The sequence below is a fragment of the Mesoplodon densirostris genome, chromosome 17, assembly GCF_025265405.1.
Source record: "Mesoplodon densirostris isolate mMesDen1 chromosome 17, mMesDen1 primary haplotype, whole genome shotgun sequence".
Classification (NCBI taxonomy): Eukaryota; Metazoa; Chordata; class Mammalia; order Artiodactyla; family Ziphiidae; genus Mesoplodon; species Mesoplodon densirostris.
The window spans coordinates 2,427,994-2,441,450 of NC_082677.1; positions in this window are offsets into that span (position 1 = coordinate 2,427,994).

Here is a 13,457-nt window from a genome sequence, read left to right on the forward strand (position 1 = left end):
TTTAAAATATTTTTAAACATTTAGATTCATTGATGCAGAAAATAAATTCCTATTTTTAATCTTTTAAAATTGAAATATGAGTAATGATGCCATTGGGTAAATGAGCAGATTTTTTTTTCTTCTAAAGACCAAGGCCAAGTGGCACACTCTTAGAAGCCACCATTGGTAAGTTGATGGAGGCAAGAGCTCAGCTGAGCATAGTCAGAAATGTGCAGCACTCCCAGAATAGAACAGTGTAAAGGAGAATAAGCAACTGACCATCCCGGGAACAACATTTGGTACAGCTATGCTAAGTGGTTGCCATGGATTAACAGATCAAACATAAATAATTTTCAGGGAAGCAAGTGCCCTAGAAAACGAGATGACAAGTGAAGTCGATAATGTCCTCAGCTGTCTTCATCTGTTTGTGTAAGAACGATGCCAAAGTAATCATCTATATGCTTGGGTTCTGAGCCTCATGAAGCAGCCTTCTTAACCTGGCCCAAAACTGATAGGGTGGCTGATGAGAGACTGTCAACTGTGAAAAACAAATAGCAAGAAGTTTTCGAGATGGGAAGTGTTAGGGTGGATCCAGGGGCTTAAAGCTGCAAGCTGAGGGCCTTGCGGTTGGTTTAGTCACCAACACACTCAGCACCAAGGTTGCTACAAAGTGCCTGGGAATATTTCAGTGTCATTTTGTTGGGTAACCAGAAACTTTAGACATGGACTCCCTTTCAAGTAAAGTGCTATGTTGGTAATAATAATAAACCCATTGAGGGATCGCATGCAGCCAAGCAGACAAGAAAAGGGAATGTGTTGCCTTTGGGCCGACTCCATCGTATTCAATTCTGTTGCACAGTCTTCCTAATAACAGTCTTGGTTTGCTCATTTTTTTCAGAATCCTCTTTTTACTTAAAAGTGTTCTTCAACCAGTTTGAAACTGAATTCTAAGAGAAAGCCAGTTATGAGCCGGAGAAGTTGGAGACTGATGTTCTCCTGGGTCTGTTCATGAGCCCTGGGGCCTGCTTTCTCTCAGACATAAGGAGGCACATGTGAGATCCCCACCAGCTACAAATGTTCACGTGCTAGGCAGGATGCAGAACTTCAGGGGGTATAAAACAGCGACCTTCCTGAGTTACACAGGACAAATTAATAAAACGGTAACTAGCAATAGAGACTAGCATATAGAGTGTTGTATGGGGTGTGTGTGTCAAGTTTTGTTCAGGTCCTTTGATGCTGGGTACGTGAAACCATCAGTGTGTATGAAGGTGTGCGTGTGTCCGGGAGGATGCAGACGATACTCAACATCTTAAACATTGAAAGGAAAATATGAATGAGACTAAATGATGATCACTCTCCCCTCACTCATCTATCCCCCCTTTTCCAACTCTGTCTGCTCCCATGTTAAGCTGCATCTCTTCATGTTTTACCCCAGGTCAAGGTGATTACTGAGCTCAAAGATCTAACAAGTTCACCACAGACAATTCCTCCCTGACAATGTGCACCTAATCCAGCACTACCCAAGTCCACTGTTGGGACACACACTATCCAGCTGTGAAGCCCCAACTGCAGGTGGAGGTGGTGGTCCTCTTCCTTTGGACCTTCCCTCCTCTGCCCCCTCAATAGAAAGGTAGAGAAAGACACTCACAATCTCTCTTCACCTTTATTCCAGCCCAATCATTTCATTCTTCAAACAAAGGAAAAGAATTGGAATAATTAACATAATTTTTCCCTGGACCCTATTTTCTTATGTTCACTTTGATTGGACATATGTCTTTTGCCTGCCATTTCTTTTTCTTGGAATATCTAAACAGCCAGAGTAAAGAAGGCTGGTTTTTTTTCTTTTCCCTTTCCTTTGAAACTTAAAAGTTGGAGTTTCATAAAAAGTCAAAGTGGGGGACAGGGACTCATCAAAGAAATAATGCAAGAGGATTTCTCAGAACTACGAGTCACTAGTTTCTGTATTGAAAAGCCAACCAAGTAACCAAGCAAATAAGCACAATCATATCAGAGCATGTTGTCAAATTTTGTCAGAATTCCAGGACAAAGAGAAGCTCCTAAAACCTCCTAAAGATGAAGAAAAGAAAATGCAGTTAAGTGGAAGCCAGAAAGCAATGGAGCAATGCCTTTGAAATTCTAAAGAAAATGTTTTCATCCTAGAATTATATACCAAGCCCAACTATAAATCAAGTGTGAGGACATAATAATGATATTTTTTAATGTACAAGTTCTCAAAAAAAATTTTTGTCCCTTATATCAAAAAGCTAAAAAAAAGCTGAGCTTTTTTTTACTAAAAGCTACCAGAAGATGAGTTTCACCAATAAAAAGGAAGACAAGGAATAAAAGAAATAAGAAATGAGCACAGGAACAGGCAAAGAAATGGTGAAGAGAGATCCCACGAGGACAGCTGTGGACCAGGCCTGGAGGACAAGAAGTCTGAACTAGAGGAAACTGGGAGGTTGTAGAAGAGGTTTCTCCTGAAAAAAAAATGAAATTGATCGAATGCCTGATGTGATCTGGGGGAAGATTTGGACAATTTGTGAAGAGTTTGTGGTTGAATTAGCAAAAAAGACATAAAAATCAAGGGGAGAAAAACATTGGTAACTCCAAGGAAAACAAAACTTTGCACAGAAAGGGAAAAGTAATCATGATTTACTACATGGCTCAGCTACAGATAACATTTACATGGTCATAATGATGTAAATACTGAATACTGAGCTAATTATTTTACAGCATAACTATTTTTGGAATGGGGAGGAGAGACATAGCTAAGGAAGCCTCTTTTATAGTACGAAGATAACCTACAGCTGAACAATTGAAAAGTAGAAATAGAAGCATGCCATTAGAGAATTATACCCTAACGCAGGTAAACACAGCTGTCTCAGAGTAGAAAATGAGGTGAGAAAGGGATGGAGCCTATTGTTTCTCACAACCAGCTTGTTAGCTTAAACTAAGGGCACGCATAAATTTGATAAATATTAAAGCTAAGACAAATACATACAAAAACAATCCAGTTAACAAAGGGGTTGGCACAAAGATGGGTTGCTTCTGATACCATAAAACTGTGGAAACCTGAAGCTTCCATTGACAAAATAATTGTCCAACCTGGCTTCAATTAGGGGAAAAAAGACATATATACTTGGAGTCATTGTAGTCAGAAATTAGTGGAATTTTCTGGAATTACAACCTTCTAGAACTAATAAGAAATAAGAAAGATATTAGAAGTGGGAAATGGTTTACATTATGAAGCAGAGGGCTGGCTTTAAAGAGCTCAGATTATTTTGCGAAGATGTGCTTCACCAGTTTAGTTTTATAGCTTCAGTGTCTGAGCCTATGCTTTCACAGAGAGCAAACCATGCTGTGGGTTACATCTATCCGCAGTTAATGGTGATCCGCACCCACATAAGAAGGGGTGATATTGGGAGGTTGGCTATATGTGATCATTCTCCCAGTTACTTCTAATCAGTGATGGAGATTGTCTAAGCTCTGGGGATTTCCAGCCGTTCTTGTCCTCAGTTTTCAAGAAAAAGATTCAGTGTAGAAACAGTCTGGAGGGAGTCATGGAAAAGGAGAAGGCTCAAGAAGAAACCACTTGGGAAATGCAGTCGCCTGGTGGCTAAGAGGAAGATGTTCGTACCACCAAGACACTGGAATTCAAAATAACAGATCAGATTTGCACAGCCTTATATAAGGCAGTGGAAATGAGAAACAAAAGACAAGAAGACTGGCCCCGCCGTGACTGGCAGTGCATTCTGCGCCCATCTGTTTGGGTTTACTGAGTTGTCCTTTGCCAGCAGAGTTGGGGAAATGCATAAAAATAATTCCATCCCATCTCAGGCAGGCAGTATAATCAGAAAGGGAATATAATAAACCAATTCATGGAAATGGTGGGGTGTACCCTGTAAAAACTTAAAGCCAACATCTCTGGGCCAGGGTTGACTTCTTCAGTAAACTTTTGCTGAGTTTCCCAAGACAGCATGTCTCTTTCTTCTTTTCCCAGAAGCATCCAACCCAAAAAGCCTTTGGAAATAATGTCCTGTGCCAGTTTCCTAATCCCAAAACTCTACAGCAGATTATCCTAAAATAATGTCATTAGAAACGCTAGACTGGATTCTCAGTTGATTGAATTATAAGTTGATATGAAGTCAACTGCAACTATAAAATTGGACGATAAATCCTAATCATGTCCCTTGAACAACAACAACAAAAATGTGGGGAGGGGGTCCTTCAGTAAAACCTGGGCTTCCTCGTGTCTCACAAATCATGACGCTTGGACTCCTTAAGTAAGATAGTGAGGCTCTGTCTTCTTCCTTTGACCCCACAAGCCATGCGGCCCCTCAGGGGAAGAAGAAGCAGCCCTGACCCCTTGTGTATGCATCAGAGCCCCTGCGGGAAGCAGCAATTCACCCAGGGGCCCCACTTCACACACATCAACGCAGAGACCTTTCACAGAGCTGTGGGCCACCCCAACGGCTCCACCAAAGATGCGAAGAGACGCCGAGGTGAGCATCATAAGGGAAAAAGCCAGGTTCCCCCGGTTTGATGGGAACACAGGAGAAGGGAAGGTGACCAGAGCCCAGTGGCTACATTCTTGGAGGGACAGTTATTACCTGAATGGTGGGCCGACGGGGGGAGAGCAGGGGAGGATGATCCTGAGCTCTCTTCCCTCCTGCTCTCCATCCTCTGGCCAGGCCCAAAGCTGCCTGACAAGAAGCTGAAAAAGGGAGTTCACAGGGATCAGTCTCCCAGGATTCAGACTGAAGAGAAGAATGGATGGGGAAGGTGGGGAGGAAGGAAGAAAGGAGGAGAAACCAGCACGACTGGCATTTGAGCCCAATGGTTGACTTCGACAACACCTGGAATTGATTTTTCAGAAGCTTGAAAAGTATGTATATTAACGTGTGTACATGTGTATGTAAAGTAGAGATCACACACACACAGACTAATCATCATTGTACCTCCAGGGTGATCTCAGTTCGCATAGAGTCATGAAGACACAAAACACTTTGTTACACAAATATGGATGTCATAGCAACCCCCTGCCCCACAAGATTCCCGTTCAGCCTGGAGTGAGAGGCCTGAGTGTTGTACTTTCAACAGCTCAGTGAGTGAGTCATTGCACATAAAGTTCTGAGAACCAGCCACTTCAATATCAGTCGTGCACCTCTAAGGAAAAATTCATTTAAGCAGATTATTTTCCTTCTGATGACGGGGTTGGACCCTCTCTAACCTCCTGAAGGAGCAGTAAAGGTGGAAAGGTGTGAAGGGAAGGACAGAAGGCAGAGACAGGAGCAAAGACGGCTTCTGAAGGAAACAGGGAAAAAGCAGGGAGAAGAGGGGCAAGAAATCATAAGAAAGAGGAATCAGAAATGTGCACGTGTGGCTGACATCATAGCGGAAGTTTTATGTAGGGTCCATTTAAAACCTCTAAAAATTCTAAGCACTGAGAGCATTCTGACCACCTGCTGAGAAGTTCTAAAGACCGTGACACCCTGGTAGCTACGAGCGCACCCACGGCCCAGAGCTTGGTTTGTGAATACCATCCTGCAATGAAAGAAACCAGGGATCCTTGGAGAAATAGCTGATTCTAAGGCTGGGGCAGGAAATATGCAAGATGTACCTAGAGCATCTTGTAGGGTCAGGAAGTGAGAAAGTACTCAAAACAAACGAGCAGGAGCATCTGAAAGGGACACAGGATCCAACCTGAAAGAGCTCCCAACAGCCAAAGCAACAGAATAAAGTATATTGGACTATAGCCCAAAGTGAAGATAAATGTACACGAGTCCACAATTCTATAAATAAATACTAAATAATTAAATGAGGGGAAGAGAGATGGTTTTCATACACAGGAATTCCAAGCAATACACACAGATACTCCCCTCGCTGGGAGTGGAGTTTAATTTCCTCCTTGGAAGGTGGGCTGGGCTTAGTGACTTGCTCCCAAAAAATAAAGAAATGGGAAGAGAAAAACAGTGACTTTACAGTGGAGAAACCTGACTGACACCACCTGAACCAGGTGGAAGTGAACATCACCAGCAATGTCACGTGGAGATCTGTGCCCTCAATACCATATGTGCAAAGGACACGTCTCCTCAGGGATAATCTTGCCAGAAATCCATCATTCTGCTCCAATTTGGAGGACATCAGATGAAGGCAAATTCAGGGACATTCTAAAAAATGCCTGCCCAGTACTCTTCAAAACTGTCAAGGTTATGAAAATAAGGAAAGGCTAAGGAATTGTCACACAGCTGAGGATCCCAAGGGACATAACAGTGAAAGCAATGTGGGGTTCAGGATGGGACCACGGAACAGGGAGAAGAGATTATGGGAAAACGTGTTTGAATTCATGTTTTAATAAAGTCTGGATTTTAGCTAGTAGTAATGCAGCAATGTTAAATTTGAGGAATTTTAATTTTTTTGAATTTTATTTTTTTATACAACTGGTTCTTATTATCCATTTTATACATATTAGTGTATATATGTCAATCCCAATCTCCCAATTCATCACACCATCACCACCACCCACCCCACTTTCCCCCCTTGGTGTCCATACGTTTGCTGTCTACATCTGTGTCTCTATTTCTGCCCTGCAAACCAGTTCATCTGTACCATTTTTCTAGATTTCACATATATACGTTAATATACGATATTTGTTTTTCTCTTTCTGACTTACTTCACTCTGTATGACAATCTCTCTGTCCATCCTACATCTCTACAAATGACCCAGTTTCGTTCCTTTTTATGGCTGAGTAATATTCCATTGTATATATGTACCACATCTTCTTTATCCATTTATCTGTTGATGGGCATTTAGATTGCTTCCATGACCTGGCTATTGTAAATAGTGCTGCAGTGAACACTGGGGTGCATGTGTCTTTTTGAATTATGGCTTTCTCTGGGTATATGCCCAGTGAGGAATTTTAAAAGTATACAAATAACTTTAATTTTAAATAAAAAATCAAATATCTATTAGAACTATTGATACTTCCTATAATATCTAAAGCAGTTTTTAAGACATTGGCTTGAATACTATCTTAATTGAATTACAAACCACTTGTGAAAAACGAATACTGCAAAAAGCAACATAAACCCTTCTGCTTCATTTTATGCACAAGGATCATCTGCATGTTTCCATTCACTTTACTGAATTAAAACCAGCTCATCCTCCAGGAAGCAAAAAGTAACTGCCATATGAGTTCACTGGCCAAAAGTTGCATGAATAAAACCTCATGTAAAATTTCTGAAATTTTCCTTGAACTAAAAATAAGCAAAACGAGTTGTTGATGACTAGATTGCTGATAAGGTCACCCCGGGAGACATTCCAGAAGCTCTGCAGATAATCAGCTGCTCCCACAGTAAATTTCATGCAGTTGGCCCATAAGAACTTTCACTCTCTGAAGTGATAAAACGTTTTGATTAATGCAAAAAATTCTCTTTCAAAGTTCAAATAGGAAGCAACTATTTGGATAACTAGAGGTACTATGAAAAAATTAGGTATTGGGCTTCCCTGGTGGCACAGTGGTTGAGAGTCCGCCTGCCCATGCAGGGGACGCGGGTTCGTGCCCCGGTCCGGGAAGATCCCACATGCCGCGGAGCGGCTGGGCCCGTGAGCCATGGCCGCTGAGCCTGCGCGTCCGGAGCCTGTGCTCCGCAACGGGAGAGGCCACAACAGGGAGAGGCCCACGTACCGCAAAAAAAAAAAAAAAAATTAGGTATTGAAATGGGATAATAAGTCCCTGTGCTGGTAATTGGTAACTATAGGCTGAAACATGGTTATGGTGCCTTTTTTCTGGATGAACCTCCAAGTCCTTGATTCACGGTGGTGACAGCGAGTGATAGGTTTCTTTAGACGCCTCCCTCTGGGGACAATGAACTGGTTCAGAACAGCTCTGGCTAGAGATGGTTTACCCAGGGATAAATATTCGATTATAAGGCTTTTTATTCCTAGACTACTGAATCCCAAGGATTCTCTGCAGGGCCAACTTAAAGGACATTTACTGAGCAAGATGTTTCCTGAATGTTTCTCATGGGTTGGAAAATGGTTTGTAGGGAGAGAGGACACCTGTACTTCCCCGGGCACCAGATTCCAAGAGTGACCAATAAGTTCCAATCACAGCAGCAGTTTCTCCATCCAAGGCCTTCAGAGATGTTGAAGGACAGAGGCAGGCAGACAGACAAAGACAGACGGAGAGAACCAGACTTAATGTTCCCAAAATACTAATTCACCACGGAGAAGACAAAATGTTTCCAAAACTGTGATAGAGCATCCTGTGGCAGCTAAGTTTTATTTCATTCTTACGAAAGTATAGATTTTTAAATTTATCCTAACCAAAATATTGACTTTATTCTCTTTTAAATATCATTCTCCAATATGAACTGCTGAATCCTGGGACCACAAGTAAGATACTCTGAAGGGCTATCTCCTTATCTCACACCGAGAGCACAAGTTACATGGAAACATTCACAGCTGATTCATCCCTGCAGACATCCCTCCATCCCCTGGATGGAGAACAGAACCAGATATCCCCATGGGGACAGCTAAGTGGTTTTTTAACTACAGAAATGACTGGTGGCGTGGACCAGGAAAAGTTTCTAGATGCAGACAATCTTTGCCATGCACCACGGCAGGAATTCCAGTCGCAAACAAATCCTTGAGAAGATACTAGGATGGATTCAAAGCTTAACTTTGAGGGGAATCCCACCTCTGCTGCCGCTGCCCCTAACAGCCCACCATGTGCTGGGATTGTGTGGACTTCCGTTCCAGCCAGAGTCCTGGCCTGATGTCCCAACATTTATAACCAGAGGTCACTCACTCATTTGGTAACCAGAATGTATCCTATTCTCTTAATGACTTGATTGAAACTTCCTAAGAAGAAGAACTATGTCTTTTTATCCCCAAATCCAGCTCAGGCCTAACCTGATGAACCATAAATATTTGTCCAATGAATGAATAAACTACACTGTTTTATCCCCCAAAGTCTCTTGTGTAAAATCTAACGTGATCCTTTCAGAATCTGCCACCAGGAAGATGTCTCTTTTAAGGAATTTATAAGCATCTTACATTAGAATCAGAATTATTTAACTCGCTAAGCTTAGCTTTTTGCCCTGGCAGCCAAATCAGAACCAAATACTGTATTCAATAGCAGTAACGAGACAAGGCCTTGCAGTCAGTGTTTTCTTTTCTGATTTTGATTTATTAAACTTATTGTTTATTTGTATTTTATTCTAAGCTGCCTCAAATTTAGAAAGACAGTGATCGTTAAATAAAAAAGTAAAGAAGTGGTGACTTGGGTTATGTTAACTGATCCATGATTTCAAGGTGTCCTTCTCCTGCCCCAGGGGCAGGAGACTACGTTTCTTCCCCTCCCTGGGAAGCCAAGGGGTGTTGTCTGTGTCCTGGGGGCAGGAGAGTTTTCCATCCCTCCCCCAAGGCAGCTGGTTCTGCTTTTACACCTCCAGGGGCAGAGGATACGTGGGTGGGCTTTGGGCTGGTCCCCAGGGGCAGCTGCCCTTCTCTGTCCCAGCATCGAGGGGCTCCAGTCTCCTGCGTCAGGGGGTGGGAGCTCCTTTTCCATCTGGGCTCCCGGCTGAGGGACATGCTCGCCCACATGAGCCTTGGGAATCTGCCTTCTCACTTGTCTGTATGGGGCCACCTCCTCCTCGCGCTGCGGGTGATCTGGCCTCTCCTGGAAGGGCTGGTCCCTGTTTGAAATTCCGTTTACTTGGTGACCTTGTAACCTCGGCTCTCTGATGGGCTCCAGAAAAGTCATGATTTGGTAGATTATCCAGCTTGTTGTCATTGCTAAGGTGGGAGTGATATTCTTCTGCAAGTTTTCTACATCCTAAGTAGAAGCAGAATCACCAAGGTGATAGTTTGAACCACCACTGGGTGTTTTTCGAACACCCTTCAGCTGTGGAGCCATGGTTCCCATCCCCTCCTGCCTTCCTTACGTCCAACTGGGGCCCGGGCTCTGATCCTTTGCCAGGGTTCACATTCCGATCAAACCCATGACCTGAGTTTATTAGTCCCATGCCCAGGCACCTGGGTAACCAGCCGTCCTGATGGGAAATCAGATTACACCACGGGGTGGAGAACCACAGCCTCCTATGTAGTTATCACTTTTCACATCAGGGCTGTATTTTGGCAAGATCTCATAAATTTTCACAACAGGAACTTTGAAAAGCAACACATAAGGTTTACATAGTACAAAGAGAAATAGAGATGAATCATTTTCATAATTAATGCGTAGTAATTATATCAACACAGTCAATCCAAGTAATTTAATCTTAGCCCCATGATATGGGCTCTGAAGTTACCACGAGCTTGTTTGGTCTGGATCAGTACTTGACAGTTTTGTACTTTTTCTTGAGCTTTTTGATTCATGAAAATATATGATAAAGTCTATATGGAAAATGAAGCCTTGGTACCTTCCTGAAAGTTATTTTTGCAAATTATGGGGGCCTTTATAACAATATCTTTCCTAATCATCATCTTTCCAATTGTCTTTATTTTCTATGTTAACTTGTCCTTGGAGGGTTACTGTTTCTGGTTGGTATTATATATGCCTGGAGAAAGCAAGCAAAATGTCCATTTGAGGTATCCTAGTCCAGCAGTGAGATTAACCAGCTTTCCTGAAGTTGCTAGAAGATTGTACAGAACAAAAATTATACTGTTTAAAGTTTTAAAGCAAGTAGTCTCCAGTTGAAATAATGGCAGATGACTGTTTTTTTCCTAATAAAAAAGTGATAAATACAGTAACTCTGTTATAAGGGCCACATGCTACAAATTTTTCTGAAACAATTTTTTATAGTTTAAATTACAAATACCAGAAGTCAAATGTTTATAATTAAAAACTTCAATTCTGGTATCACAAATCCCAGACTGTCAAACAGAGAGCATGTACCTTTTTTTAAAAATTTAATTTTATTTTTTTATACAGCAGGTTCTTATTAGTTATCCATTTTATACATATTAGTGTATATATGTCAATCCAATCTACCAATTCATCACACCACCACCCACCACTTTCCCCCTTTGGTATCCATATTTTTGTTCTCTATATCTGTGTCTCTATTTCTGCCCTGCAAACTGGTTCATCTGTTCATTTTTCTAGGTTCCACATATATGCGTTAATATACGATATTTGTTTTTCTCTTTCTGACTTACTTCACTCTGTATGACAGTCTCTAGATCCATCCACATCTCTACAAATGACCTAATTTTGTTCCTTTTTATGGCTGGGTAATATTCCATCATATATATATACCACATCTTGTTTATCCATTTGTCTGTTGATGGGCATTTAAGTTGCTGCCATGACCTGGCTGTTGTAAATAGTGCTGCAATGAACATTGGGGTGCATGTGTCTTTTTGAATTATGGTTTTCTGTGGGTATATGCCCAGCAGTCGGATTGCTGGATCATACAGTAATTCTAATTTTAGTTTTTTAAGGAACCTCCATACTGTTCTCCATAGTGGCTGTATCAATTTACATTACCACCAACAGTGCAAGAGGGTTCCCTTTCCTCCACACCCTCTGCAGCATTTGTTGTTTGTAGATTTTCTGGTGATGCCCATTCTAACTGGTGTGAGGTGATACCTCATTGTAGTTTTGATTCGCATTTCTCTAATAATTAGTGATGTTGAGCAGCTTTTCATGTGCTTATTGGCCATCTGTATATCTTCTTCGGAGAAATGTCTAATTAGGTCTTCTGCCCATTATTGGATTGGGTTGTTTGTTTTTTTAATATTGAGCTGCATGAGCTGTTTATATATTTTGGAGACTAATCCTTTGTCTTTTGATTCATTTGCAAATATTTTCTCCCATTCTGAGGGTTGTCCTTTCATCTTGTTTGTAGTTTCCTTTGCTGTGCAAAATCTTTTAAGTTTCATTAGGTCCAATTTGTTTATTTTTGTTTTTATTTCCATTACTCTTGGAGGTGGATCAAAAAAGATCTTGCTGCGATATATGTCAGAGAGTGTTCTTCCTATGTTTTCCTCTAAGAGTTTTACAGTGTCAGGTCTTACATTTAGGTCTCTAATCCATTTTGAGTTAATTTTTGTGTATGGTGTTAGGGAGTGTTCTAATTTCATTCTTTTACATGCAGCTGTCCAGTTTTCCCAGCACCACTTATTGAAGAGACTGTCTTTTCTCCAGTGTATATGCTTGCTTCCTTTGTCATAGACTAATTGACCATAGGTGTGTGGGTTTATCTCTGGGCTTTCTATCCTGTTCTATTGATCTGTATTTCTGTTTTTGTGCCAGTACCATATTGTCTTGATTACTGTAGCTTTGTAGTATAGTCCGAAGTCAGGGAGTCTGATTCCTCCAGCTCCGTTTTTTTCTCTCAAAACCACTTTGGCTATTCGGGGTTTTTGTGTCTCCATACAAATTTTAATATTTTTTGTTCTAGTTCCATAAAATATGCCATTGGTAATTTGATAGGGATTACATTGAATCTGTAGATTGCTTTGGGTAGTATAGTAATTTTCACAATATTGATTCTTCCAATCCAAGAACATGGTATATCTCTCCATCTGTTTGTATCATCTTTAATTTCTTTCATCAGTGTCTCATAGTTTTCTGCATACAGGTCTTTTGTCTCCTTAGTTAAGTTTATTCCTAGGTATTTTATTCTTTTTGTTGCAATGGTAAATGGGAGTGTTTCCTCAATTTCTCTTTCAGATTTTTCATCATTAGTATATAGGAATGCAAGGGATTTCTGTGCATTAATTTTGTATCCTGCAACTTTACCGAATTCATTGAGTAGCTCTAGTAGTTTTCTGGTGGCATCTTTAGGATTCTCTATGTATAGTATCATGTCATCTGCAAACAGTGACAGTTTTACTTCTTCTTTTCAGATTTGTATTCCTTTTATTTCTTTTTCTTCTCTGATTGCCATGGCTAGGACTTCCAGAACTATATTGAATAATAGTGGTGAGAGTGGACATCCTTGTCTTGTTCCTGATCTTAGAGGAAATGCTTTCAGTTTTTCACCATTGAGAATGACGTTTGCCGTGGGTTTGTCATATATGGCCTTTATTATGTTGAGGTAGTTTCCCTCTATGCCCACTTTCTGGAGAGTTTTTATCATAAATAGGTGTTGAATTTTGTCAAAAGCTTTTTCTGCATCTATTGAGATGATCATATGGTTTTTCTTCTTCAGTTTGTTAATACGGTGTATCACATTGATTGACTTGTGTATATTGAAGAATCCTTGCATCCCTAGGATAAATCCCACTTGATTGTGGTGTATGATCCTTTTAATATGTTGTTGGATTCTCTTTGCTAGTATTTTGTTGAGGATTTTTGCATCTATATTAATTAGTGATACTGGTCTGTAATTTGTTTTTTTTTGTAGTATCTTTGTTTGGTTTTGTTATCTGGTTTTGGGAGTGTTCCTTCCTCTGCAATTTTTTGGAAGAGTTTGAGAAGGATGGGTGTTAGCTCTTCTCTAAATGTTCAATAGTATTCACC